Raw genomic sequence first — 7,324 nt, forward strand, 5'->3', positions numbered from 1 at the left:
AAGCAATTCTCCTGTCTCAGCCTCCTGAGTAACTGGGATTACAGGCTCGTGCCAGCGTGCCCGGCTAATTTTTGTAGTTTTACTAGAGACAGGGTTTCACTAGGTTGGCCAGAATTGTCTTGATCTCTTGACCTCATGATCTGCCCACCTCAGCCTCCCCAAATACTGGGATTACAGGTGTGAGCCACCACACGCAGCCTCATTCATTCTTTAAGTCCTACTCAAGCTGCTAAGCCCAGCTCCAATGCTGCCTCCTCCTACATCTTTCCTGACCTCTGAGCCAGAAGGGGTCTTCCTCTCTACCCACCACTGCCCCTCTCCCTTCACTATCGTATGTCATCTATAACCCACACCATGTTTTGCCTCCTTCATAGTCTATGAGCTCCATGGGGTGGGTTGTGTCTGATTCATCTCTGGAGACCTCAGGGCCCAGACCCAACTTACAGTAAAGCCTCTCACACCTGAGTGACTGCTACTACTAGTCCTGAACTTGGAAAGAGCCATCCACCCTACAATGGGCACCAGCACATGCTGCCTCTACAAGTTAAGTTTCTTTTCCTGTGTGTGGGCTTTCATTCATTCATTCACTCATTCATTCATTCACTCATTCTGCTTTGTGCCAGATGCCGTGTTCTCCATCACCTCTTCTTGATTTCCTGCACTATTGAAGAACTGTCCTTGTCTGACTCATGCCTATACCCCGGGCAGCTCTGCAGACTGTCTTGCATATAAATGGTACTCAGTATTGATTTATAATCAACTAATGAATGGATAAACAAAAGTGGTATGTCCCTACAGGAAATATCATTCAGCCATGAAAAGGAAATGAAGTAGTGATACATGCTATAATATGGATAAACCTAAAAACATTATGCTAAGTGAAAGAAGCCAGGAACAAAAGGCCATGAATTGTATGCTATCATTTATATGCAACGTACAGAATAGGCAAATCCATAGAGACAAAAAGTAGATTAGTGATTGCCAAGAGCTAGAAGGGGGAAATTAAGACTACCTGCTTTTTTTTTTTTTTTGAGATGGAGTCTTGCTCTCTTGCCCAAGCTGGAGTTCAGTGGCATGATCTCGGATCACTGCAACCTCTGCCTCCCAGGTTCAAGCAATTCTCCTGCCTCAGCCCCGCCGAGTAGCTGGGATTACAGGTGTGTGCCACCATGCCTCACTAATTTTTTTTGTATTTTTAATAGAGACAGGGTTTCACCATGTTGGTCAGGCTGGTCTCAAACTCCTGATCTCAAGTGATCCGCCCACCTCAGTCTCCCAAAGCGCTGGATTACACTCCAGCTTCCTGCCAGGACTGTTAATAGACACAGGATTTCTTTCGGGGAGGATAGAAATGTTATGAAATTCGATAGTAGTGATGGTTGTACAACCTTGTGACTATACTAAAAACCACTGATTGTACACTTAAGTGGTGAATTCTATGGTATTTGAATTATAATTAAAAAGAAATATTGATTGATGGATTTATCTTTCTATACTCTGTTCTCAAACTTTAAACTTTTATTCTTATTCACAGAAATCAACTGGTATCACTGCTAAAAACATTGGTTTCTGGACTTCACCTTTTAGCTGCAGCTACCGCAGATTGGGGCAGAGCCCAGGAATCTGCATTTGATTGTTGTATTCTAAGTGCCATTTCTCTGTTTCCCAAAGGCTTGGGTCAGAGAATTTGAGCCAACCTCAGAACCTCAGAAGACAAATAAAATTCTTTAACCTATTATTTCAGAAAAAAAAGCTGAAGATTTCAAACACAACTGAAACTTTGTTTTTAGTCTGCTCCTTATTAAAAACAGACTGAAACCCAGAGAAACCCCATCAGGGGTAGGTAATGAAGTAATCATGATCATAATAAAAGAACAGAATGGAAAAACTGCCTGGCCTGGAGAAAACCACAAAAAAAAAAGTTGTCTTCTGCCTCCAGTGTTCAACTGAGCCATTCAGATGAAAATATCCCACTAGCCACATCGAGAGCTTAATTTGGGGCAGGGGAACTAGACATTAGTTAACCACTACTCGCTGCCCCCCGATACAAATACGTACTTACAGACACCCACTCCTACACACTCAAAATTCTAAGCTTTGGTATGTGCTCCATGATTAGGGCTTTCTTTGGGGTTACAAGGAAGCAGAGTTGTAAATCGGTATTAGAATGTGATCAAAAGGAATGTCTGTATGCAATTATTTTGTTTCGAGACCAGTGTTCAGAGGCACCGACTTTAAAGTGCTGGCTTGGTCACATGGTGGGCTCTCACACACATACACACACATGACTTTGGTCCCCACAAAAGAAGGAAGACAAAGGCCTGGGTTTTCTTATTGTTGTTTCTTTGTTTCAGGATGGAGTCTCACGCCAACAGCTCAAAGGACCCTCTCCACTATCTCCCCTGGCTGTCCGTTCCCTGTTACAAGAGGAAGTCTTGCTAATATAACCTCTTGCCCCGGAAAGTAGCAGTTACTGTAATTTGAGAACAGGGATCCCTTGCTTAACAGAAATTCACTTAACAAAACCTCAAATTAAAGAAGAGGTCAGTGAAAGGAAATAACGTTTGTGAGGCATGTCTACTGAGTTCTGGGTAGTGTGCTGGGCAATTTCACATAGATTTTTGCATTTCATTCAACGAGTCATCACAACCACCCCAAAATGGAGGTATTATTATCCCCCATATTATACCAAAGAATCTGAGGCTCAGAGTGGTTATGTAACTTGCACATGGTCACAAGGTTAGGAAGTAGCAAACCAAGTAAAAGATCTCCTCAAAGGAACATCACAGAAAAAAAAATATTGAAGAATTCGGGTGTCCTATGAGTCCATCTTGTGGTGGCTGGCTTGCCCAGGCTGCTGCCATCTGTCAGGCAAGCGCATGAGAAAGCAAAACGCAGTCCATCAGATAACGTCTGAGAGTAATCAGTGCTTTGTGAAGCCCAGCAAGCCACAATTCACCAATGGGCATAAAACCAAAGCGTTATGTTTGGGAATAGAACTGTTAATACAGACACATTCTAGTGGTTGCATTATTGGCACCCTAAGTCACAAGGCTCTGGTCCGGGCCCCTGTTTACCCAGCTTAATTTGTAGTTGCCTTTCCCTTCCTCTCTGGGCTCCAGCCAAATACCACCTGACTGTCTCTCGGGGGCACCATGTTCCTCCCTGTCTCAGACCCTTGGCTACTGCTCTCCCTTTAATCGTCCTTCCCATGGCGTCTCTTCCCGGCACCACTCAGTAACTTTCATTAGAAGGAGGTTCCATGGGGACAGGGATTTTGTCTGGCTGGTCCAACATAGTATCCCCATCACCTGGAACAGAGTTAACACTCAATAAACATCTGTTGAGAAGATGAATGAATGAATGAATGAATGAATATTTCAGACTTCAGTTCATACCTTGCTTCCTCAGTTCAGCCTTCTCTGGGCCACATCCTCCTTGTGAAATGCTCCTACTATTTATCTACTTATTTCTTTATTTTAAATGTACATACATGTATGTATGTGTGATTATTTGTCTGATGTCTACAGACCCAAGACTATAAGCTCCATGAGGGCCAGGACTATATACCTGTGCTCACCTTGATGCTCGCAGGAATGGCCTTATTATGTTGTGCAATTAATGTGAGTTAAATGAAGAAATGGCCAAGCAAGTCTTAGAGAGGTCAATTTCTTTGGAGCTATTTTCATAATAAAGTACTTAGAGGAAATGAGAAAAAAAATGGGTCAGGAATCCACAGATCAGGAAGGCATTTACAGTTAGTAGGTAGTTTAGCCACATTCCTGGTGCTTTAGGGCTACCGGAGTTTACAGTGGGGATAAAGAGGGACCATTGGTGTTGGGCCTCGGCTCCTACCACTGTGCTGCAGTCTCACTTCCATTCTTTTTGTCACGAGTGGGACTCACTTAAATATGGTATCTCGTGATTCATCTTCTATTTGATAGTGTAGCATTGTTAATATGCAAATCTTATTGAGATTTCATTCAACATTTAACCTTTTCTGCATGTATAACATGTTAAGATCTTCTATATCCTCAAGTATGATTTTTTAAAGTCATGTCTAGATGGCCAATTACTTTTTCTCCAAAAAAACACATTCCTGGTTTTAAAATGAAAATCAGTGGGGAAATGAGATTCACTTAAAAGTCCATTGCCTTGTAGCCATTTTTGATGGAATACACATGCTCTGTTAAGTGAAGGGACACTCCATGAGGTTAATTTGATTTACTGCTCATGCATTTCCTAAAGCATATGGTGGCAGGCAGAAGATGTGGGCTATGAAAGTCTGGAGGGATGTGTAAAATCTTCTTGGGAGCCAAAGGCTGTTTCGTTTTCATGGCTTGGTTTGCAGGGACTGCCTGGGAGATCCCAATGCAAACCTCAGCTGCATGGGGCAAGTTTAAAACCTGGACATGTGGAGGCCAGAGACAGGGCTGGAACAAGCTGCCAACTGACAAATGAATTCCCCACAGACCACCCTGCCACATCCTATTTGCTGGCAAAAGTTTTGTCATCTGTGCCTACACATGGACTGTCTTGGGCATGGGCAGGCTGATGGGCATAAGAGGTAGCCTGAGTCCTCTGAGGCTCCAAATGCTCCAGAATTCCTGAAAATGGGCAAAGTCCACAGGAGCCCAGAGCACGCAGAAGGCAGAGTACAGGGACTGGCAGCTGATGCCTGCTGAGAACCGAGACAGCCAGTGGTCCAACTCCCATGCACTCTTAGAGCCAGATGTCATTTTCACCTCTATTTTGGTGCTAACTGGGAGAGGGGATGTCTTTGAAAACAAGGTAGGTTTTTTTTTTTTATGTAATCTACCCTAGTAAGCTGAGTGGGTCCTGATGCACAGCAGGGAGAAAGAGTAACAATAAATCCCCTCACTCTGTGTGTGTGTGTGTGTGTGTGTGTGTGTGTGTGTGTGTGTTGGGGTGACAGGGGGAGGAGGTAAAATATGCATTACATAAAATGTATCATTTTAATTATTTTTAAATGTACAATTCAGTGTCATTAAGTACACTTACAAGTTGTGCAATCATCAGCCTATCCATTTCCAGAATGTTTTCATCATACCAAACTGAAACTCTATGCCCATTAAACAATAACTCCTCCCAGCCCCTGGTAACCTTATTCTACTTTTCCATCTCTATGAATTTGACTATTCCCGGGACCTCATATAAGTGAAATCATACCATCTTTGTCCTTTCATGTTCAGTTTATTTCATTCAGCGTCTTTTTTAAAAGTTGTAGCTTGTGTTTTAAGAAAGAATTTTATTTTATCCAATACTAAGGCTGAATAGTATTCTATTGTGTGTATACACACACACACACACACACACACACACACACACACACCCCACATTTTGTTTTTCTATTCATCTGTAACATTTGGGTTATTCTACCTTTTAGCTATTATGAATAATGCTGCAACGAACATTAATGCACAAGCACCTGTTTGAATCACAGCTTTCACTTCCTTGGGGTGTATAACTAGGAGCTGAATTGCTGGATCACATGGCAATCCCATGTGTCAATTACTGAGGAATTCCCCAATTGTTTTCCACAGTGGCAGCACCATTTTAAATTTCCACCAGCAATGCACGAGGATTCTAATTTCTATACATGCTCATCAACCCTAGTTATTTCCCTTTATTTTAGAATAATAGTTATTCTAATGAAGTGAAGTGACAGCTCATTGCAGTTTTGATTTGCATTTCCCTAATGACTTAGGATGTTGAGCATCTTTTCATGTGCTGATTCCATCTGTATATCTTCTTTGGATAAATGTCTAGCTAAGTCCTTTGAGCATTTTTGAATTGAGGTGTTTGCTTTTGTTTTTGTTTTTGAGATAGTCTCGCTCTATTGCCCAAGCTGGAGTGCAGTGGCATGATCTTGGCTCACTGCAAACTCTGCCTCCTGGGTTCAAGCGATTCTCGTGCCTCAGCCTCCCGAGTAGCTGAGATTGCAGATGTCCGGCTAATTTTTGTATTTTTAGTAGAGATAGGATTTCGCCATGTTGGCCAGGCTGATCTCAAATTTCCTGGCCTCTAGCAATCCACCCACCTCAGCCTCCCAAAGTGCTGGGATTCCAGGTGTGAGCCACCACGCCCAGCAAGGTGTTTGTTTTTGTTGTTGAGTTGTAGGAGTCCTTTGTATGTTCTGAATATTAATTTCTATCAGATACATGATTTGCAAATGTCTTCTTTCATTCTGTAGGTTGTTTTATCACTCTCCTCATAGTTTCCTTTGATGCAATTTCCTTGCTCTTGTATATAATACTTCCCAGTTTACAAAATGCTTACAAGTATTTGCTTTATTTTTAATGTCACAAGCAATATATGAATATAGGCCCCAGCTAAATTAAATTTTTTTTCAAGCAATACAGTTAAGCTAAAATCAACTTTAAGCTCCATCCCCAAATCCCAGCATGATCCCATAAGATAAAGCCTTATCAGTTTGGTATTTATTCATCCAGATCTTTCCCCATACATTTGCATAAATTTCATTCATTCAGCAAATACTTACTGAATGTCTACTCTATGCCAGCCATTGCCATAGGCCCTGGGGACACAGAGGTAGCAACACAGACAAGGTCCTTACCTTGATGGAATTTACATTCTAGTTGGGGAGGGGAGGAGGCATGCAACAGTAAATAAGAAAATCTAGATTTTAAAAAGCATTGTGAAGGAAATAAACAGGATGATACGATAGAATGATCTGTGGGGGAAGGGAGAGAAGGCCATGCCGAGGAGGAGACATTTTTGAGCTGAGATCCGAAGCCATCCATCCCGCTGAAGACCTGGAGGGAGAGCGTCCAGACAGAGGTAACAGTGGGGTGGGAACATACTTGTCCTGTTTGAGGGCAAAAAGAATCCTGGAATGCCTGGCCAGCAGTGATCACAAGAGGAAAGTAGAGTGAGATCAGAGTGCTGGAGACCAGGGAAAGTGATATGGTTTGGATCTGTACTCCACCCAGATCTCATGTTCAATTGAAATCCCCAATGTTGGAGGTGGGGCCTGGTGGAAAGTGACTGGATCATGGGGACGGATCCCTCCCGTGGAACTATGTCACAACAACAAACAGATAGTGAATGAGTTCTCATGAGATTGAATTGTTTAAAAGTGTGTGGCACCTTCCCCCATCTCTCTTCCTCCTGCTCTGGCTAGGAGAAGTGCTGGCTCCCCCTTCACCTTCTGCCGTGATTGTAAGGTTCCTGCGGCCTCCCCAGAAGCAGAAGCCACTATGCTTCCAGTACACCCTGTGGACCTGGGAGACAATTAAACCTCTTTACTTTGTAAATTACACAGTCTCAGACATTTCTTTAT

This window comes from Aotus nancymaae, unplaced genomic scaffold (genome assembly GCF_030222135.1).
Source record: "Aotus nancymaae isolate 86718 unplaced genomic scaffold, 86718_ANA_hifiasm-v0.15.2.pri h1tg000057l, whole genome shotgun sequence".
Taxonomy (NCBI): Eukaryota; Metazoa; Chordata; class Mammalia; order Primates; family Aotidae; genus Aotus; species Aotus nancymaae.